The sequence below is a fragment of the Mustelus asterias genome, chromosome 16, assembly GCF_964213995.1.
Source record: "Mustelus asterias chromosome 16, sMusAst1.hap1.1, whole genome shotgun sequence".
Lineage (NCBI taxonomy): Eukaryota > Metazoa > Chordata > Chondrichthyes > Carcharhiniformes > Triakidae > Mustelus > Mustelus asterias.
The window spans coordinates 1103460-1127536 of record NC_135816.1 but is presented as its reverse complement, the minus strand read 5'-3'; positions in this window follow the sequence as shown (position 1 = coordinate 1127536).

Below are 24077 nucleotides of genomic sequence, written 5' to 3'. Positions count from 1 at the left end.
ATTTCCAATCTTCAAGCACCTCACCCGTGACTATCGATGATTCAAATATCTCGGCTAGGGGACCCGCAATGTCCTCCCTAGCCTCCCATAACGTCCTGGGATACACTTCATCAGGTCCCGGGGATTTATCGACCTTGATGCGCTTTAAGACCTCCAGCACCTCCTTCTCTGTGATATGTACACTCCTCGAGACATCACTATTTATTACCCCAAGTTCCCTAACGTCCATGCTTTTCTCAATAGTGAATACCGATGAGAAATATTCATTTAGGATCTCACCCATTTAGGTGACTAAAAGTTTGGTCAGGCCAGAGTGAGGTTTTCAGGGAGTTCTTAAAGGAGAAAAATTAGGTCGAGAGGCAGAGACAAAAAACAGAAAACGCTGGAAAATCTCAACAGGTCTGATAGCATCTGTGGGAAGAGAATCGAGCCAACGTTTCGAGTCTAGATGACCCTTCGTCAGACCTTGGTGTCCAGGTGGCTGAAGGTGCAGCCATCAATGACGGAGCAATTAAAATTGGGGGACAAGGTGCCAGGACTAGATGACTGCAGACATCTTGGAGCATTATGAGGTTGGAGGAGATTACAGAGATAGTGAGAGACAAGGCCATGGAGGGATCTGACAACAAGGATAGGAATTTTCAAATCAAGCTGTGACTTGACTAGGAGCCAGTGCAGGACAGTGAGCACAGGGTGAAAGACAAATGGGACTTGCTGTGAGTTCAACCACAGACAGCAGAATTTTGGATGATCTCAAGTTGACCAAGGAGGAAATGTTGGTGAACAATGAAGAGTGCTTTGGAATAAGAGCAAAGAATAGTACAGCACAGGAACAGGCTCTTTAGCCCACAAAGCCTGCACAGATACATGGTGCCTTCCTAAACTAAAGATCTTTTGCCTCTCCGCGGTCCGTATCCCTCTATTCATTATCTATTCATGTATCTGCCAAGATGTCTCTTAAACGTTGCTACTGTATCTGCTTCTACCACCTCCTGTGCAGCACATTCCAGGCACTTACCACCCTCTGTGTAAAAAACTTGCCTCTCACAACTCCTTTAAACTTTCACCTTTTACCTTATAAGACCATAAGACTATAAGACAGAGGAGCAGAATTAGGCCGCTTGGCCCATCGATCATGGCTGATACTTTTCTCATCCCCATTCTCCTGCCTTTTCCCCATAACCCCTGATCCCCTTATTAATCAGAACCGATCTATCTCTATCTTAAAGACACTCAATGACCTGGCTCCACAGCCTTCTGCGGCAAAGTGTTTCACAGATTCGCCACTCTCTGACTGAAGAAATTCCTCCTCATCTCTGTTTTAAAGCTATTCCCTTTAGCCTGAGGTTGTGCCCTTTGGTTCGAGTAAACCTTAACTTTAAACCTATGCCCCCTAGCAATTGACATTCCAACTCTGGGATAAAAACTCTGACTATCTATTCTATCCTTCTATCCATGCCTCTCATAATTTTGTTAACATCTATTAAGACACCCCCTCAGCCTCCGACATTCAAGTGAAAACAAACAAAGTTTGTCCAATCTCTCCTCAAAGCTAATACCCTCCAGACCAGGCAACATCCTGGTAAACCTTTTCTGTACCCTCTCCAAAGCTTTCACATCTTTCTGATCGTGTGGCGACCAGAACTGTGGAGTATCCATATCTGGCCTAACTAAAGTTTTATATAACTGCAACTCAATGCCCCAAGTGTTTCTGATGTATTTCTAAATGTTCAGCTTTAGATTCTTGTGAATCGGTATTGCTGTTATTGTTGAATTCTGTGCAGTGTGAAGCCACTGAGGTTCTAACATTCAGCTTCTGTTTTTCAGGATGTGAGCTCCTCTGGTTTTCAATTTTCCACCTTCTCTTGGGGCTGATTTTTGCTGAGGCTGAAATATACCCGAGGAATTACCATAAAAATAATTCACCCTCACAGATATGTAACACGACATTCCGCACTCTCTCAGTTCAAAGAACAAAGAACAGTACAGCACAGGAAACAGGCCCTTCGGCCCTCCAAGCCTGTGCCGCTCCTTGGTCCAACTAGACCAATCGTTTGTATCCCTCCATTCCCAGGCTGCTCATGTGACTATCCAGGTAAGTCTTAAACGATGTCAGCGTGCCTGCCTCCACCACCCTACTTGGCAGCGCATTCCAGGCCCCCACCACCCTCTGTGTAAAAAACATCCCTCTGATATCTGAGTTATACTTCGCCCCTCTCACCTTGAGCCCGTGACCCCTCGTGATCGTCTCCTCCGACCTGGGAAAAAGCTTCCCACTGTTCACCCTATCTATACCCTTCATAATCTTGTACGTCTCTATTAGATCTCCCCTCATTCTCCGTCTTTCCAGGGAGAACAACCCCAGTCTACCCAATCTCTCCTCATAGCTAAGACCCTCCATACCAGGCAACATCCTGGTAAACCTTCTCTGCACTCTCTCTAACGCCTCCACGTCCTTCTGATAATGCAGCGACCAGAACTGGACGCAGTACTCCAAATGTGGCCTAACCAGCGTTCTATACAGCTGCATCATCAGACTCCAGCTTTTATACTCTATACCCCGTCCCATAAAGGCAAGCATACCATATGCCTTCTTCACCACCTTCTCCACCTGTGTTGCCACCTTCAAGGATTTGTGGACTTGCACACCTAGGTCCCTCTGTGTTTTTATACTCCTGATGACTCTGCCATTTATTGTATAACTCCTCCCTACATTATTTCTTCCAAAATGCATCACTTCGCATTTATCCGGATTAAACTCCATCTGCCACCTCTCCGCCCAATTTTCCAGCCTATCTATATCCTGCTGTATTGCCCGACAATGCTCTTCGCTATCCGCAAGTCCAGCCATCTTCGTGTCATCCGCAAACTTGCTGATTACACCAGTTACACCTTCTTCCAAATCATTTATATATATCACAAATAGCAGAGGTCCCAGTACAGGGCCCTGCGGAACACCACTGGTCACAGACCTCCAGCCGGAAAAAGACCCTTCGACCACTACTCTCTGTCTCCTATGACCACTACTCTCTGTCTCCTATTGCTGCAACGGCCTCAGTGCTCAGCGCCAACAACTGCCAGTTTCCAGATGCAATTTTACATCTCATCCGCTTCATCCTGGACCACAATATCTTCACCTTCAACAACCAGTTCTTCATCCAGACACACGGAACAGCCATGGGGACCAAATTTGCACCTCAATATGCCAACATCTTCATGCACAGGTTCGAACAAGACTTCTTCACCGCACGGGACCTTCAACCGGTGCTATACACTAGATACATCGATGACATTTTCTTCCTTTGGACTCATGGTGAACAATCACTGAAACAACTCTATGATGACATCAACAAGTTCCATCCCACCATCAGACTCACCATAGACTACTCTCCGGAATCGGTTGCATTCTTGGACACGCGCATCTCCATTAAGGACGGTCACCTCAGCACCTCACTGTACCGCAAGCCCACGGATAACCTCACGATGCTCCACTTCTCCAGCTTCCACCCTAAACACGTTAAAGAAGCCATCCCCTACGGACAAGCCCTCCGTATACACAGGATCTGCTCGGATGAGGAGGATCGCAACAGACACCTCCAGACGCTGAAAGATGCCCTCATAAGAACAGGATATGGCGCTAGACTCATTGATCAACAGTTCCAACGCGCCACAGCGAAAAACCGCACCGACCTCCTCAGAAGACAAACACGGGACACAGTGGACAGAGTACCCTTCGTTGTCCAGTACTTCCCCGGAGCGGAGAAGCTACGGCATCTCCTCCGGAGCCTTCAACATGTCATTGATGAAGACGAACATCTCGCCAAGGCCATCCCCACACCCCCACTTCTTGCCTTCAAACAACCGCACAACCTCAAACAGACCATTGTCCGCAGCAAACTACCCAGCCTTCAGGAGAACAGTGACCAAGACACCACACAACCCTGCCACAGCAACCTCTGCAAGACGTGCCGGATCATCGACACAGATGCCATCATCTCACGTGAGAACACCATCCACCAGGTACACGGTACATACTCTTGCAACTCGGCCAACGTTGTCTACCTGATACGCTGCAAGAAAGGATGTCCCGAGGCATGGTACATTGGGGAAACTATGCAGACGCTGCGACAACGGATGAATGAACACCGCTCGACAATCACCAGGCAAGACTGTTCTCTTCCTGTTGGGGAGCACTTCAGCGGTCACGGGCATTCGGCCTCTGATATTCGGGTAAGCGTTCTCCAAGGCGGCCTTCGCGACACACGACAGCGCAGAGTCGCGGAGCAGAAACTGATAGCCAGGTTCCGCACACACAAGGACGGCCTCAACCGGGATATTGGGTTTATGTCACACTATTTCACATAAATATTTCTGCTTTTTTCCTCCTGAGTCTTTATCATGCGATCCTAGAATCAGAATTTATGTCACACTATTTGTAACTCCCACAGTTGCGTGGACCTGCAGAGTTTCACTGGCTGTCTTGTCTGGAGACAATACACATCTTTTTAGCCTGTCTTGATGCTCTCTCCACTCCCATTGTTTTGTTTCTTAAAGACTGGATTAGTTGTAAGTATTCGCATTCCAACCATTATTCATGTAAATTGAGTCTGTGTCTTATAAGTTCTGTTTGTGAACAGAATTCCCACTCACCTGAAGAAGGGGCTCAGAGCCTCGAAAGCTTGTGTGGCTTTTGCTACCAAATAAACCTGTTGGACTTTAACCTGGTGTTGTTAAACTTCTTCCTATGGCCAAGCCAGTTCTCCACCCATCTAGCCACTTCTCCTCAGGGAGAAGTTCCTTCTCTATGAACGGCATGCTTTGTCTGTACAGCACGCAAGAAACAATACTTTTCACCGTATGTTAATACATGTGACAATAATAAATTAAATCAAATCAAATCAAATCAAAATGTTCATTACAAAGGCAGTAATCTTCAATTCCCACAGAAATGAGTTGCTGCAGCTGGAATTTGCTGCAATATATATCGATGATTGAACAATGATTTAACTGAAGTTTTTAAGATGATTAAATAAGGTGATGGAGTTAATAGAGAGCCTGGTGGAGGGAGCTCAGAACAATTGGGTGTAAGCTCACAATGAGAGCTGGGTTATTCAGGGTGATCTCAGGAAACGGTTCCTCAACAGTCCCGTCTCAAAGACGGAAATGAGGGTTTCAGCAGCCAATGAGCTGAGACGGGCTGAGGTTTGGCCATGTGGAGATGGGAATGGTGATCTCAGTGCTGGCCCAAGTATGAGACCAGAAAATCATCTCAGGGTCAAATCTTACGCCACAACTGCGCACTGACCGACTTAAGATCAGACTGCGGCCAGGGAGGTGGATGGAGCCAGAATCCTGGAGTCAGAATAGAGTTGGGATTGGGCACAAGAAGAAATAGAACATAGAACATAGAAAGCCACAGCACAAACAGGCCCTTCGGCCCACAAGTTGCGCCGATCACATCCCCACCTCTAGGCCTATCTATAGCCCTCAATCCCATTAAATCCCATGTACTCATCCAGAAGTCTCTTAAAAGACCCCAACGAGTTTGCCTCCACCACCACCGACGTCAGCCGATTCCACTCACCCACCACCCTCTGAGTGAAAAACTTACCCCTGACATCCCCCCTGTACCTACCCCCCAGCACCTTAAACCTGTGTCCTCTCGTAGCAACCATTTCAGCCCTTGGAAATAGCCTCTGAGAGTCCACCCTATCCAGACCCCTCAACATCTTGTAAACCTCTATCAGGTCACCTCTCATCCTTCGTCTCTCCAGGGAGAAGAGACCAAGCTCCCTCAACCTATCCTCATAAGGCATGCCCCCCAATCCAGGCAACATCCTTGTAAATCTCCTCTGCACCCTTTCAATGGCTTCAACATCTTTCCTGTAATGAGGTGACCAGAACTGCGCGCAGTACTCCAAGTGGGGTCTAACCAGGGTCCTATAAAGCTCCAGCATTATCTCCCGACTCCTAAACTCAATCCCTCGATTAATGAAGGCTAGTACGCCATACGCCTTCTTGACCGCATCCTCCACCTGCGAGGCCGATTTAAGAGTCCTATGGACCCGGACCCCAAGGTCCCTCTGATCCTCTACACTGCTAAGAATGGTACCCTTCATTTTATACTGCTGCTCCATCCCATTGGATCTGCCAAAATGGATCACCACACACTTATCCGGGTTGAAGTCCATCTGCCACTTCTCCGCCCAGTCCTGCATTCTATCTATGTCTCGCTGCAACTTCTGACATCCCTCCAAACTATCCACAACACCACCTACCTTGGTGTCGTCAGCAAACTTACCAACCCATCCCTCCACTTCCTCATCCAGGTCATTTATGAAAATGACAAACAGCAAGGGTCCCAGAACAGATCCCTGGGGCACTCCACTGGTCACTGACCTCCATGCAGAGAAAGACCCCTCCACAGCCACTCTCTGCCTTCTGCAGGCAAGCCAGTTCTGGATCCACAAGGCAACAGCCCCTTGGATCCCATGCCCTCTCACTTTCTCAAGAAGTCTTGCATGGGGGACCTTATCGAACGCTTTGCTGAAGTCCATATAGACCACATCCACCGCTCTTCCTTCGTCAATGTGCTTGGTCACATTTTCAAAGAACTCAACCAGGCTCGTAAGGCACGACCTGCCCCTGACAAAGCCGTGCTGACTACTTTTGATCATACTAAACTTCTCTAGATGATCATAAATCCTGTCTCTCAGGATCCTCTCCATCAACTTACCAACCACTGAGGTTAGACTCACCGGTCGGTAATTTCCCGGGCTGTCCCTGTTCCCTTTCTTGAATATAGGGACCACATCCGCAATCCTCCAATCCTCCGGAACCTCTCCCGTCTCCATCGACGATGCAAAGATCATCGCCAAAGGCTCCGCAATCTCCTCCCTCGCCTCCCACAGTAACCTGGGGTACATCCCATCCGGTCCCGGCGACTTACCAACCTTGATGCCATTCAATAGTTCCAACACATCCTCTTTCTTTATGTCCACATGCTCGATCCTTTCTGTCCTCCGCAATCCAGCAGTACAACCACCCAGATCCCTTTCCACCGTGAATACCGAGGTAAAGTATTCATTAAGCACCTCCGCCATTTCTAACGGTTCCGCACAAACTTTTCCCCCTTCACCTTTTAAGGGTCCTATGCCTTCACATCTCATCCTTTTACTCTTGACATATTTGTAGAAAGCCTTGGGATTCTCCTTAATCTTACCCGCCAAGGTCTTCTCATGACCCCTTCTCGCTCTCCTAATTTCCTTCTTAAGCTCCTTCCTACATCGCGTATACTCCTCTAAATCCTTAACACCTCCTAGCTCTCTGAACCTTCTGTACGCCTCTCTTTTCTTATTTACCAGGTTCATCACAACCTTCGTGCACCACGGTTCCCGTACCCTACCAACACCCCCCTGTCTCATCGGAACGTTGTCATGCAGAGCTCCAGACAAACATTCCTTGAAAATCCTCCACTTTCCTTCGGCACTTTTCCCCAAGAATGCCTCCTTCCAATTTACCCGTCTAATTTCCTCCCTGATGACACTGTATTTCCCTTTACTCCAGAGAAACACTTTCCTAGCCTGCCTGACCCTATCTCTTTCCAATGCTATCGTGAAGGAGATAGAATTATGATCGCTATCCCCAAGATGCTCACCCACCGAGAGATCCTCCACCTGTCCAGGTTCATTAGCCAGCACCAGATCAAGAACAGCCTCTCCTCTAGTAGGCTTATCCACATACTGTGTCAGGAAACTCTCCTGGACACACCTAACAAACTCCTCTCCATCCAAACCCCTAGCCCTAGGGATATTCCAATCTATGTTTGGGAAATTAAAATCTCCCATCACGACAACTCTGTTATTCCTACATCTCTCCAGGATCTGTTTCCCCATCTGCTCCTCAACATCTCTGTTACTATTGGGCGGCCTATAGAAAACACCCAGCAAAGTTACCGACCCCTTCCTGTTCCTAACCTCCACCCACAGAGATTCCGTAGTCAGTCCCTCCACGCCGTCCACCTTCTCTACAGCCGTGACACTATCCCTGATCAACAGTGCCACTCCCCCCCCTCTCTTGCCTCCCTCCCTGTCCTTCCTGAAACATCTAAAACCCGGCACCTGAAGCACCCAGTCCTGTCCCTGAGACATCCAAGTCTCCGTAATGGCCACCACATCACAATTCGAAGCAGCAATCCACGCTCCAAGCTCATCCACTTTATTCACTACACTCCTGGCATTAAAATAGACACATCTCAGACCTTCAGCCTGAGCACTTCCCTTCTCCCTCACTCGTCTAACCTCCCTCTTACCCTGTCTACATTCCTTATCTATTTGCGAGCTAACCTCCTCGCTCTCAGTCCCCTCATTTCGATTCCCTCCCCCCAACCTTTCTAGTTTAAAGTCTCACCAGTAGCCTTAGCCAACCTTCCCGCCAGGATATTGGTCCCCCTGGGATTCAAGTGCCACCCGTCTTTTTTAAACAGGTCACACCTGCCCCTAAAGAGGTCCCAATGATCCAAGTACCCAAATCCTTGTCCCTTGCTCCAGTCCCTCAGCCACGCATTAATTCTCCACCGATTCCTGTTCTCACTCTCCCGCGGCACAGGCAGCAATCCCGAGATTACTACCTTTGCATTCCTCTTTCTCAGCTGTCTACCCAACTCCCTATATTCTCTTTTCATGACCCCTTCCCTCTTCCTACCGATGTCAGCAGTACCTATATGCATCACGACCTTGGGCTCCTCTCCCTCCCCCTTCAGGATTTCTGGGACTCGACCAGAGACATCCCGGACCCCTGCACCAGGGAGGCAAACCACCATCCGAGAGTCCCGTCTGTGTCCGCAAAAACGCCTATCTGACCCTCTCACCGTAGAGTCCCCAATTAGCACTACCCTCCTTTCCTTACCCCTTTGCACTACTGGGCCAGGCTCAGCTCCAGAGACACTGCCACCGCTGCTTCCCCCAGGTGGGCTGTCCACCCCAGTAGTACTCAGACAGGAGTACTTATTATTAAGGGGCACATCCACCGGGGTGCTCACCATCACCCGAGCTTTCTCCTTCCTCACTGTTACCCAGTTACCCTCCTCCCGTGGTCCCGGTGTGACCACCTGCCGATAGCTCCTGTCAATGACCTCCTCACTATCCCTAACCCGGCGAAGGCTTCATTCTTCCCAATATTTAAAGAACAAAGAACAAAGAACAATACAGCACAGGAACAGGCCCTTCGGCCCTCCAAGCCCGCGCCGCTCCCTGGTCCAAATGAGACCATTCTTTTGTATCCCTCCATTAACTGGCGGAAATTTCTGCTCATCTCGAACTGGATGTTGGATAAGAAATTTGATAATTTAGCAACACATGGAGGAGTCAAGACAGGTGATGGTGAGCAAGAACAAGGTGTTATCAGCACACACATGAAAACTAACATTGCACCATCAGATGATATTGCCAAGGACAACACAGAGATGGGGAATAGGAAGTGACTGAGGATACACCCAGAGCTCACAGTGTAGGAGCAGCAGGAGAAGCCATTGGAAATAATATTCTGACCATGAACAAACAGCTGAAACTGGAGCCAGGTGAGGACAGTCCCACCCAGCTGGATGATAGTGGAGAGCGATTGGAGGAAGCTGCAGAGCAGATGAGAAGGAGAGGAGAGAAAATTCACCTGTGCAAAATACAGATAGGTTATTAGGAATGGAGGAGTTCAAAGATGGACTTCCAAGAAAGTTAGCCATAGATTTTGGAGAATTCAATAAATTCAAAGGCTTTGGAGAGGAGCAGAAGGTTGGAGATCGAAGACGTTGGGGCAGCACACTGGCACATCTATATCCCTTTGCAGACTTTCAGCGTCCTCTGCGCACTTTCCTCTGCCACTCATCTTAGTGTCATCTGCAAATTTTGACACACTACATTTGGTCCCCAACTCCAAATCATCTATGTAAATCGTAAACAATTGCGGTCCCAACACTGATCCCTGAGGCACACCACTAGGCACTGATCGACAACTAGAAAAACACCCATTTACCCCACTCTTTGCTTTCTGTTAGTTAACCAATCCTCTATCCATGCTAATACATTACCTGTAACACCGTGCACCTTTATCTTATGTAGCAGTCTTTGGTGTCGCACCTTGTCAAATATCTTCTGGAAATCCAGATACACCACATCCACAGGTTCCCCATTGTCCACTGCACATGTAATGTTCTCAGAGAATTCCACCAAATTAGTCAAACATGACCTTCCCTTCATGAACCCATGCTACATCTTTCCAATGAGACACTTTCTATCCAGATGTCTCGCTATTCCTTCCTTGATGAAAGATTCAAGCATTTTCCCTACTACAGAAGTTAAGCTAACCGGCCTATAGTTACCCGCCTTTTGTCTACCTACTTTTTTAAACAGTGGCATCACATTTGCTGTTTTCCAATCTGTGGGAACCACCCCAGAGTCCAGCGAATTTTGGTAAAGTACCACTAGTACATTTGCTATTTCCCCCGCCATCTCTTTTAGTACCCTGGGATGCATTCCATCAGGACCAGGAGACTTGTCTACCTTTAGCCCCATTAGCTTGCCCAACACTACCTCTTTTGTGATAATGCAAACATAGAACATAGAAAAACTACAGCACAAAACAGGCCCTTCGCCCACAAGTTGTGCCGAACATATCCCTACCTTTTAGGCCTACCTATAACCCTCCATCCTATTAAGTCCCATGTACTCATCCAGGAGTCTCTTAAAAGACCCGATTGAGTTTGCCTCCACCACCACTGACGGCAGCCGATTCCACTCGCCCACCACCCTCTGTGTGAAAAACTTACCCCTAACATTTCCCCTGTACCTACTCCCCAGCACCTTAAACCTGTGTCCTCTCGTAGCAGCCATTTCCACCCTGGGAAAAAGCCTCTGAGAGTCCACCCGATCTATGCCTCACAACACCTTATCAACCTCTATTAGGTCTCCTCTCATCCTCCGTCTCTCCAAGGAGAAAAGACCGAGATCCCTCAGCCTATCCTCATAAGGCATGCCACTCAATCCAGGCAACATCCTTGTAAATCTCCTCTGCACCCTTTCAATCTTTTCCACATCCTTCCTGTAATGAGGCGACCAGAACTGAGCACAGTACTCTAAGTGGGGTCTGACGAGGGTCTTATATAGCTGCATCATTATCCCCGGACTCCTAAACTCAATCCCTCGATTGATAAAGGCCAGCACATCATACGCCTTCTTAACCACATCCTCCACCTGCGGGTCCGATTTTAGAGTCCTATGGACCCGGACCCCAAGGTCCTGCTGATCCTCTACCGTACTAAGAGTCTTTCACTTTATGTTGTACTCCTTCATCCCATTTGACCTGCCAACATGGACCACTACGCATTTATCTGGGTTGAAGTCCATCTGCCACTTGTCCGCCCAGTCTTGCATCCTATCTATGTCCCTCTGTAACTTCTGACATCCCTCCAGACTATCCACAACCCCACCAACCTTCGTGTCGTCGGCAAACTTACCAACCCATCCCTCCACTTCCTCATCCAGGTCATTTATGAAAATGACAAACAGCAAGGGTCCCAGAACAGATCCCTGGGGCACACCACTGGTGACCGACCTCCATTTAGAAAAAGACCCATCTATACACACTCTCTGCCTCCTTTGGGCAATTTCCACTCGATTACATGAAGGAGCAGCACTCCGAAAGCTTATGGTATTTGCTACCAAATAAACCTGTTGGACTTTAACCTGGTGTTGTGAGACTTCTTACTTGTTCACCCCAGTCCAACGCCGGCATCTCCACATCCTTTGGGCAAGCCAGTTCTGGATCCACAGGGCAGCAGCCCCTTGGATCCCATGCCCTCTCACTTTTTCGAGAAGCCTTGCATGGGGGACCTTATCGAATGCCTTGCTAAAATCCATATAAACCACATCTACCGCTTTCCCTTCGTCAATGTGTTTAGTCACATTTTCGAAGAACTCCACCAGGCTCGTAAGGCACAATCTGCCTTTGACAAAACCATGCTGAGTATTCTTGAGCATACTAAACCTCTCTGAATGCTCATAAATCTTGTCCCTCAGGATCTTCTCCATCAGCTTACCACCACTGAGGTTAGACTCATCGGTAGGTAATTTCCTGGGCTATCCCTATTCCCCTTGAAAATAGGAACCACATCCGCAATCCTCCAATCCTCCGGCACCTCCCCCGTCTCCATCGACGGCACAAAGATCATTGCCAGAAGCTCTGCGATCTCTTCCCTCGCCTCCCATAGTAACCTGGGGTACATCCCATCCGGACCCGGCGACTTATCTATCTTGATGCCATTCAAAGATTCCAGCACAACCTCTTTGTTAAAGTCCACATACTCAATCTTTTTAGTCCACCGCAAGCCCACAGTACATCCACCCATGTCCTTCTCCTCTGTGAAAACCGAGGCAAAATACTCATTAAGCACCTCTGCCATTTCTACTTGTTCCGTACAGATTTTCCCACCTTCACCTTTTTTAGGCCCTATTCCTTCACGTCTCATCCTTTTACTCTTCACATATTCATAGAACGCCTTAGGGTTCTCCTTAATTCTACTTGCCAAGGCGTTCTCGTGACCCCTTCTGGCTCTCCGAATTTCCTTCTTTAGTCCCTTCCTACAAGCCGTATACTCATCTAGATCCCTATCTTCGCCAAGCTCTCTGAGCCTTTTGTACGCTTTCCTTTTCTTCTCGACTAGGTCCCGCACAGCTTTCATGCACCATGGTTCCTTTAACCTACCAACTCCTCCCTGTCTGCTCGGAACGTTGTCCTGTAGAACTCGAGACAGACATTCCTTGAAATGATAGTTTCTAGGTCCTCACCTGCCATAGCCTTCCTGTCATCAATTTTTGGCATGTTATTTGTGTCTTCCACTGTGAAGACCGACACTAAATACCTGTTCAATGCCTCAGCCATTTTCTCATTTCCAGTTATTACATCCCCCTTCTCATCCTCTAAAGTACCAATGTTTACTTTTGCCACTCTTTTTTGTTTTATATATTTGTAGAAACGTTTGCTATCTGTTTTTATATTCTGAGCTAGTTTATTCTCATAATCCATCTTACTTTTCTTTATAGCTTTTTTCGTGGCTTTCTGTTGACCTTTAAAGATTTCCCAATCCTCTAAGTTCCCACTAATCTTTGCCATTTTGTATGCATTTTCTTTCAATTTGATACCCTCCTTTATTTCCTTAGATATCCATGACTGATTATCTCTTTCTCTACAGTCCATCCTTATCACTGGTATATACTTTTCCTGAGCACTGTGAAAGATCGCTTTGAAGGTCCTCCACTGTTCCTCAATTGTCGCAGCATAAAGTTTTTGCTCCCAGTCAACCTTAGCCAACTCCTCCCTCATCCCTTTGTTGTCTCCTTTGTTTCAGCACAAGACACTGGTGTTGTATTTTACCTTCTCACGCTCCATCTCTATTTTAAATTCAACCGTACCATCCAGCCCTGCCATATTCCCTTGTGCCTTAACATGTCTATCATTGCTCTGCCTTCCAGATGGGCTTGGTTTCTTTCTATATTTGGCTCTGCATCACCCCCTACTGTAACCCCACTCTGTAACCATCCCCCTGCCAAATTAGTTTAAACCCTCTCCAGCATCATGAGCAAAATTCCAACTCAACTGCTTCTGAGATAAAGGCAAAATACTGAGGACGCTAGAATCTGAAACGAGAACAGAAAATGTTGGAAAATCTCAGCAAGTCTGACAGTACCTGTGGAGAGAGAATAGAGTCAATGTTTTGAGCCTGGCTCTAACAAAGGGTCATCCAGACTGGAAATGTTGGCTCTTTTCTCTCTCTCCACAGATGCTGTCAGACCTGCTGAGATTTTCCAGCATTTTCTGTTTTTATTTCATATTTCCTCTGAGTATTTGCTACATTTATCCCAGGCAGGTTGAAGGCACTGAAATTTGATCTCTGGCTGGTATTCAATCCATTCCTCATAGCCATTGGATGTGAAAATCCATCTGTTCCTCCCTGACAAAGATTACATTTAAATTATGCATGGAAGTGATATTAATGTGAAATTATAGAAATAATTGATGTTATATTCAATGGAATAAAATGAACATATGATGCATGTATAATCCATTAAATGTTGTAACTCAACACACAGACTCTGAATAGTCTTTGAAATCAACTATCCATTTTTCATCTAAAGCCTATTAGCACAGACAAGCAAAGTAAATTAAGATCGATTGGATTTGAATTAAGTTAATATGAATCTGGTCGTTGCCTTTGATGATTTGCTATCAGGTTATTACACTGCTTTTTACTTGATAGAAAAATTACAAATGTGAGTTCAGTTCCCCAACCTTCTGAAAAGCAAAGACTTTTCTTTACTTGATAGTTTGATGTCTTGTTCCTTCAATAATAGCTGTATTTAACTACCATCGAAACTAACCAATCAGTAAATGACCAGATGGTAAGAAGGCGAGTTATCAAGTGAAGGATTCAGTTTGTCCCTTTTACCATTGGACTGAAATCCAGCTCAGTGATTGGACACGTCTCTTCAGTGTAAGAGCCCACGTGAAAAGAGTTTGGGATTTTCCCAATCCAGATGGCGGGGGCACAGGTCACAACCAATCAAGCATTACATTTGGGATTTGAATCAAACAAGATACAGGATAAGAAATGGAAAATAAACATAAGGTTAGTGTTGAGGCGGGTCATTGGGATGAATAGTTTGCATAACCGAGGAATGTTTGATGGGGTTTATGAAGATCTGAAATTCAATCTTTTCCATGACCACCTTTCACCTCATTAAGCATAAATCTCTTGGAGAGTGCTGGAAACTTAAAGTATGCAGGTACAACAAAGGCAAATTGAATGCTGGTGTTTATAACAAGAAGAATGGAGTATAAAATGAGGGATGTTTTACTGCAGCTGTACAGAGAGCTGGGGAGACCACACGTGGAATATTGCGTACAGATTTGATCTCCTTACCTAAGAAAGGACAGAATTATGTTCGAAGCCATTCAGAGGTGGTTTATTCAACTTATTGCTGGGATGGGGGTTAGAAACATAGAAACATAGAAAAACTACAGCACAATACAGGCCCTTCAGCCCACAAAGTTGTGCCGAACATGTCCCTACCTTAGCGATTACTAGGCTTACTTATAACCCTCTATCTTACTAAGTTAAACCCCTTACTAAGGGGTTTTGTATGATGATGAAAGAATGGTCAAGTTGGGCCTGTATTCACTGGAGTTGAGGTGAATGTGAAGAGATCTTATTGAAACCTATAAGTTCCAGAGACTTGCCAGGGTGGATGCTGAGAAGATGTTTTCCCTTGTGGGGAAAAACTAGAACTAGGGGGACACAGCATAAAAAGAAGGGGTCTCTCATTCTCTTCTAGGGTTATGAGCCACTCTCTTCCTCAGAGAATGGTGGAGTCAGGGTCATTGAATATTTTGAAGTTAGGTCAGTTCCTGGTTGACAAGGGAATCAAAGGTTACCTGGGGGTGGACAGGAAAGTGAAGCTGAGGTTGCAATTGGATCATCCATTGAGCAGACTGGGTAAACTGGGGTTGTTCTCCCTGGAAAGACGGAGGATGAGGGGTGACCTAATAGAGGTGTATAAAATTATGAAAGGCATAGGTCGGGTGAACGGTGGGAAGCTTTTTCCCAGGTCGGTGGTGACGTTCACGAGGGGTCATAGGTTCAAGGTGAGGGGGGGAGGTTTAACACGGATATCAGAAGGACGTATTTTACGCAGAGGGTGGTGGGGGCCTGGAATGTGCTGCCAGGCAAGGTGGTGGAGGCGGACACACTGGGAACGTTTAAGACTTATCTAGATAGCCACATGAACGGAGTGGGAATGGAGGGATACAAAAGAATGGTCTAGTTTGGACCAGGGAGCGGCGTGGTCTTGGAGAGCCGAAGAGCCTGTTCCTGTGCTGTATTGTTCTTTGTTCTTTGTTCAGACTGGAGGGGCCGAATGGCCTCCTCCTCCTCCTAATTCATGTTTTTTTTAATGTTTCAAGTAGCGGGGGTTTATCATTGGTGAGGGGAAAGGTGTTCCTCAAACAGCCCATTTTAGAAAGCAGAAATTATAATTTAATAATTGTAGACAAGAATCTCTGCTGAAGATTAATCATTACAACGGCGATGAAACAAAAATGATTTTTAAAAACCCTTCAACGTTAGCAGAGAATGTAGAGTAGAGCAGTCAATATCTGTGCGAGAAAGATTGATTAATGGCCCAGATTGAACTGTCATCAGTGTTCAGTTCAACGATAACAGCTCGGAAACAAGCAGAACTTCGAGTATTCTCTCTGACTCCCAGCTGCCTGGTTGGGTTAGTTTGAAAGGTAACATGTCAACTTATTGCTCCATGAAGAACACACAACAGCACTGCAGGATTGTGCGTATACACATATATATATATTATTAGTGGTGTGACAGTTGCTATAATATTCCCATCTATACCAATGACATTTGTTGATCTTTCTGGTGGATCGGAACAGAATATGCTTTTTTAGGCTCTGACTATGACATCAGTCAGAGCGAAACATTAAAGGATTCCAGAGCAGTGATTTATCAACCGAGCAAGATTTGAAAATATGATGGGAAAACCATCATAGGAGCTGTATCCTCTCAACACCGACTTGACCAACTTGGTTCAAAAACAATTTTCTCAAAGACACACAAGTCCAAGCAGATAAAGCTTGTCCCATTTTATGATGGAAGGAAAATAGAGCATGTTCAGTTCTCAGTGCTCGTGGAGATGGGCACAAAGTGTGCCTGTCAATCTCGGAAAGTTCATTTCTTTCCTGATTTAGATTCTGTGTTTTTTCCCCTATTTGGTTCATTATCACAAAAACCTCTCAACTCAGCACCAAAAATAAGGACAAAACGATAAGTGTTTCCTGTGGATAAAGGGAGTTAATTCACTGCTACCCCTTGGGAAAATCAGAACCCCTTGTTAGACAATGATAGGTTTTATCACCTGACCCTCCTATCAACAATCGCTGTTCAGTTGTAAATCACAGTCATGGTCACTCAGTAATCATCTTTCAGAGCAAAAATCTGCTCATCCCTCAGCCATGTTGCGCTAATCTCTTTGGGGAGTCGGTGATTTTCTTTCTTCACATTGGTAATTGCGAACAACCAGAGCCGCACAAATACCTGTAATCATTCCAATCATTTCATCTGAACACAGGAACCTGCGCTGAGCGGTGCACCTCGATCAACCTGACTGGAATGCAACTTTACTTTGTCAGCTGGAAAACAGTCACCTCCTCAGGTTTTGGATATAAGATTCTGACAATATCTGCCTCAGCGAAAGTGTTGTGAATACATTTCTCTGGAACGATACCCAATCAGTTCAGTGGAGAATTTATCCCATGTGAGTTTGTGTAGAGTTGCTCACAATTGTAAAACTGAATGGGATAAGCTGGGTGATCCAGAACAAGGACATGCATTTATATAGCGACCATCACATAGGATAATACCCTGAGGCACATTACAGGAAGGTTCTGAAACTGAGCTAGTGTTGGGGGTGAGGGGTGGAGGGTAAGAGGCAATGTTATGGAGGGACTGATGCAGCTGTGTGGAGTGAGGTCCAGCTCAGAATCAAAAAAGAGGCCATGTTTGTGAATGGTCTAAGGATTCAGACAATGACCAGGGAGGGGAATGGAGTGGGTGGAACAGAGTTCATGGTGGAGACTGAAGGCAAAAGTGGTGACCTTCCAAAGATTTTGTTGGAGAAAACCTCTGATCATCCAGGGTTGAGTTTCAGACAAACAATATGACAAATCAGAGGTAATGGAGAGGCCAAGACAATATCTGTGATGTAGACCGACATGCCATCAACATGCAGACAGATGATGTCATCAAGGGGCTGTGTGGAGATGAAGAATAGGAGGAGTCCAAGGTTATATCCTTCAGTTAGCACGAGAAACAATAGCCATGGAAACTTGCAGGTTGTGCTGAAACTCGCTGCTGCACAAATTGCTTCAGAGAAGGGAACCTGCTACCTGGGATCTGTATGGTTGATTCATAATAGAACCAAGTTCGCTTAGGAACAGAGGAATTAGGAGCACAAGTTGGCAAATTGAGCCCTTCGAATCTGCTCTCCCATTCAATCAGATCATGGCTGATCTCTTCCTGGACTTAAATCCACTTCCCCACCTGTTCCCCATATCCCCTTATCCCTTTTTTTAATCACATATGTATCTATCTCTTTCTTGAAACCATTCAATGATTCCGACTCCACCGCGCTATGGGGCAGCGAGTTCCACAAATTCACCACCCTCTACGAGAAGTAGTTCCTCCTCATCTCAGTTTTAAATCTACTGCCTTTCAGCCTATACCTGTGACCTCTTGTTCAAGATTGCCCCACAAGAGGAAACATTTAGTCTATATTTACTTTATCAATCCCTTTTAAAAATTAATATGTCTCGATCAGATCCCCTCTCATCCTTCTAAACTCCAGTGAGTACAAGCCCAAACTGATTAATCTCTCCTCATATGTCAACCCCTTCATCCCCACAATCAATCTGGTGAACCTCCTCGTGAACTGCCTTCAATGCCACCACACCCTTCCTCAAATAAGGAGACCAAAACTGGATACAATACTCCAGATGTGGTCTCACCAACATCCTGTACAATTACAACAACACCTCTACTTTTATACTCCAACATCCTATTTGCCTTGCTTATTACGTGCTGCACCTGCAAACTGACTTCCTGTGATTCATGAACACAGACACCCAGATCCCTCTGCCCCGAACACAGACACCCAGATCCCTCTGCCCCGAACACAGACACCCAGATCCCTCTGCCCCGAACACAGACACCCAGATCCCTCTGCCTTGAACACAGACACTCAGATCCCTCTGCCCGGACGCATTTTGAAACTGCTTTCCATTTAGGTAATAATTTGCCTTTCTACTTTTTCTGCCGAGCCTCACACTTACCCACATTAAACTCCATTTGTCAAATTTTGGCCCATTCTCGCAGCCTATCGATATAAAAGAACAAAGAACAAAGAAAATTACAGCACAGGAACAGGCCCTTCAGCCCTCCAAGCCTGCACTGACCATACTGCCCGACTGAACTAAAACCCCCTACCCTCCCGGGGACCATATCCCTCTATTCCCATCCAATTCATGTATTTGTCAAGTCGCCCCTTAAAAGTCACTATCGTATCTGCTTTCACTACCTCCGCGGCAGCGAGTTCCACACACCCCCACTCTCTGTGTAAAAAAACTTGCCTCGTACATCTCCTTTAAACCTTGCCCCTTGCACCTTAAACCTGTGCCCCCTAGTAATTGACTCTTCCACCCTGGGAAAAGGCTTCTGACTATCCACTCTCTCCATGCCTCTCATAATCTTGTAGACTTCTATCAGGTCGCCTCTCAACCTCCATCGCTCCAGTGAGAACAAACCAAGTTTCTCCAACTTCTCCTCATAGCTGATGCCCTCCATACCAGGCAACATCCTGGTAAATCTTTTCTGTACCCTCTCCAAAGTCTCCACATCCTTCTGGTAGTGTGGTGACCAGAATTGAACACTCTATTCCAAGTGTAGCCTAACTAAGGTTCTATAAAGCGTCAACATGACTTGCCAATTTTTCAACTCAGTACCCCAGCCGATGAAGGCAAGCATGCCGTATGCCTTCTTGACAACATTCTCCACCAGCGTTGCCACTTTCAATGACCTGTGTACCTGAACACCCAGATCCCTCTGCCTATCAATACTATAAAGGGTTCTGTCATTTACTGGATATTTCCCATCTGTATTAGACCTTCCAAAATGCATTACCTCACCTTTTGTCCAAATTAAACTTCATCTGCCATCTCTCCGCCCAAGTCTCCAACCAATCTATATACTGCTGCATCCTCTGATGGTCCTCATTGCTTTCTGCAAATCCACCAACCTTTGTGTCATCCACAATCAATCCAGTTACATTTTCCTCCAAATCATTTGTATATATTACGAACAGCAAAGGTCCCAGCACTGATCCCTGAGGAACGCCATTTGACGCAGCCCTCCATTCAGAAACACACCCTTCCACTGCTACCCTCTGTCTTCTATGACCAAGCCAATTATGTATCCATCTTGTCAGCTCACCTCTGATCCCATGTGACTTCACCTTCTGCACCAGTCTGCCATGAGGGACCTTGTCAAAGGCCTTACTGAAGTCCATGTAGACAACATCCACCGCTCTACTCTCATCAATCATTTTTGTCACTTCCTCAAAAAACTCGATCAAGTTAGTAATATCCCTCATAGAGTCATAGAGTCATAGAGGTTTACAGCATGGAAACAGGCCCTTCGGCCAACTTGTCCATGCCGCCCTTTTTTTAAAAAAAAACCCGAAACTAATCCCAATTGCCCGCATTTGGCCCATATATCTCTGTACCCATCGTAACCATGTAACTATCTAAATGCTTTTTAAAAGATAAAATTGTACCCGCCTCTACTACTACCTCTGGCAGCTTGTTCCAGACAATCACCACCCTCTGTGTGAAAGAATTGCCCCTCTGGACACTTTTGTATCTCTCCCTTCTCACCTTAAACCTATGCCCTCTAGTTTTAGACTCCCCCACCTTTGGGAAAAGATATTGACTATCTACCTTGTCTATGCCCCTCATTATTTTATAGACCGCTATGAGGTCATCCCTCAGCCTCCTACGCTCCAGAGAAAAAAGTCCCAGTCTTTTCAGCCTCTCCTTATAACTCAATCCATAAAGTCCCGGTAGCATCCTAGTAAATCTTTTCTGCACTCTTTCTAGTTTAATAACATCCCTTCTATGATAGGGTGACCAGAATTGCACACAGTATTCCAAGTGTAGCCTTACCAATGTCTTGTACAACTTCAACAAGACATCCCAACTCCTGTATTCAATGTTCTGACTGATGAAACCAAGCATGCCGAGTCACACCTGTGACTCCACTTTCAAGGAGCTATGAACATGTATCCCACGATCTCTTTGTTCCGTAACTCTCCCCAACGCCCTACCATTAACTGAGTAAATCCTGCCCTGGTTCGATCTACCAAAATGCATCACCTCACATTTGTCTAAATTAAACTCCATCTGCCATTCATCAGCCCACTGGCCCAATGGCTCAAGATCCTGTTGCAATTGGAGATAACTTTCTTCACTGTCCACGATGCCACCAATCTTGGTGTCATTTGCAAACTTACTAACCATGCCCCTATATTCTCATCCAAATCATTAATATAAATGACAAATAACAGTGGGCCCAGCACTGATCCCTGAGGCACACCGCTGGTCACAGGCCTCCAGTTTGAAAAACAACCCTCTACAACCACCCTCTGGCTTCTGTCAAGAAGCCAATTTTGTATCCATTTAGATACCTCACCCTGGATCCCGTGAGATTTAACCTTATGCAACAACCTACCATGTGGTACCTTGTCAAATCTTTATCTCCTCTTCACTGCCTGCTTTCCCATCTATTTTAGTATTATCCACCAATTTTGCTATGTTACACTCTGTCCCTGCTTACAGGTCATTTATATAGATTATAAACCATTGAGGTCCGAGGACTGACCCCTGCGGCACCCCGCTAGCTACATTTCGCCAGCCAAAGAAGGCCCCATTTATCCCGACCCTCTGCTTTCTATCAGTCAGCCAATCCTCAATCCAATCCAATGCTCTACCCCCAATCCCCTGCAATCTCATCTTCTGGATCAGTCTTTTATGTGGCACCTGGTCAAACACCTTTTGGAACTCTAGATATATTACATCTACAGGTTCCCCACTATTCACCTTGCTGGTTATGTCTTCAAAAAACGCAAGCAAGTTTTTCAAGCATGACTTTCCCTTCATAAAACCACGCTATTTTGAACAGGAACGTCACATTAGTGTGTTTCCCATCTACCGGGACCTTACCAAAATCCAAATAACTTTGAAGTATCACAATCAATGGTCCAGCACTTAGAACAGAGGAGAAAATTGAGAAGGACAAAATGCAATTGAGTTTTTTTGTTTGTGTGGATCAGCCGGTTAAGGTGATAATTCATAACATTGCACACACTGGGATTGAACATTTTGAGAAATAGTGGTGTGGTGGTATTGTCTCTGGACTAGTAATCCAGGGGCCCAGGCTGATGCTCTGAGGTCCTGGGTTTGAATCCTACCATTGCAACTGGTGGAATTAAAATGTAATTAATAAATCTGGAATATAAACTCTTCTCTATAATGGTAAGCATGATATTATCACAGAATGTGGTAAAAACCCAGCTGGTTCATTCATGTCCTTTAGGGAAGGAAATCTGCCGTCCTTACCCGATCTGGCATACATGGTTTTGGGCCTCAGCCTTCCGAGCTAAGTAACCGGGGAGACTGAGATCAGCTGCTCCGAGTGTTGAAGCAGCTTCTGAGCAACTGCAGACCTGGGCGCAAGGGGTGGAGGGGAGAGGGAGGGCGTGCAGCGGGGTAGGGAGAGGGAGGGTGGGGAGAGTAAAAGTGCACGGGGAGAGGGAGGGGGCATGGGGAGAGAGACGGGGCATGAGGAGAGGGAGGATACACGGGGAGAGGGAGGGTGCATGGGAGAGGGAGGGTGTAAGGAGAGCGAGGGAGAGGGAGGGCGCGGGGAGAGGGAGGGCGTGGGGAGAGGGAGGGTGCATGGGGAGAGGGAGGGGTCATGCGGAGAGGGAAGGTGCATGGGGGAGGGTGCACAGGGAGAGGGAGGGTGTATGGGGAGTGGGGGAGAGGGAGAGCACGCGGGGAGAGGGAGGGTGGATGGGGAGAGGGAGGGGACATGGGGAGAGAGAGGGTGCACGGGGAGATGGAAGGTGCATGGGAAGAGGGAGGGTGCACGGGGAGAGGGAAGTGGCATGGGGGGGTGGGGACTAGAAGGGTGTGCGGGGAGAGGGAGGTGCACGGGGAGAGGGAGGGTGCATGCGGGGTGGGGGAGAGAGAGTGCATGGGGGGTGGGGGGGAGAGGGAGAGTTCATGGGGGATGGGAGGAGAGGGAGAGTGCATGGGGAGTGGGGGGAGAGGGAGGGGGCACGGGGCGTGGGAGAGGAGGAGGATGCACGGGGGGTGGGAGAGGGAGGGTGCACGGGAGGTGGGAGAGGGAAGAGGGAGAGGGAAGGGGCATGGGGGGTGGGGATAGGGAGCATGCGGGGGGAGTGGGAGGGTGCGTGGGGAGAGGGAGGGTGCATGGGGGGTGGGGGGAGAGAAAGAGTGCACGGGGGATGAGGGGAGAGGGAGGGTGTAGGGGGGTGGGGGGGAAAGGGAGGGGGCACAGGGTGAGAGGGAGGATGCACGGGGGGTGGGAGAGGAAGGGTACATGTGGTGAGGCAGGAATAGGATGGGAGGCAGATGAGAGAATTGGGACGGGGATCAGGTGTAAGAGGCTGAGGGAATTGGAGAGTGAAGAAAGGAGAGGCTGGGAGGTAGGAGGATCGGGGAGTGATGCTGATTGGTGAGCAGCTGTGTTGATTGGGTGGTTCAGTGCTGACTGGGTTTGGGAGGTGTGGCTGTGATTTGCATCTTTTAAATGTGAAGACATGTTTTAATCACTGTGGTGGGAGCCTTCATTCAGGGTCAGGTTTTGACTTCAAACCGACGTGTTTCTGCCCAGAGAAACAGACAGGTTTTCATAGAAACATAGAAAAACTACAGCACAAACAGGCCCTTCGGCCCCACAAGTTGTGCCGAACATATCCCTACCTTTTAGACCTACCTATAACCCTCCATCCTATGAAGCACCATGTACTCATCCAGGAGTCTCTTAAAAGACACTATTGAGTTTGCCTCCACCACCAGTGACGGCAGCCGATTCCACTTGCCCACCACCCTCTGTGTGAAAAACTTACCCCGAACATCTCCCCTGTACCTACCCCCCAGCACCTTAAACCTGTGTCCTCTCGTAGCAGACATTTCCACCCTGGGAAAAAGCCTCTGAGAGTCCACCCGATCTATGCCTCTCAACATCTTATATACCTCTATTAGGTCTCCTCTCATCCTTCATCTCTCCAAGGAGAAAAGACCGAGCTCCCTCAGCCTATCCTCATAAGGCATGCCACTCAATCCAGGCAACATCCTTGTAAATCTCCTCTGTACCCTTTCAA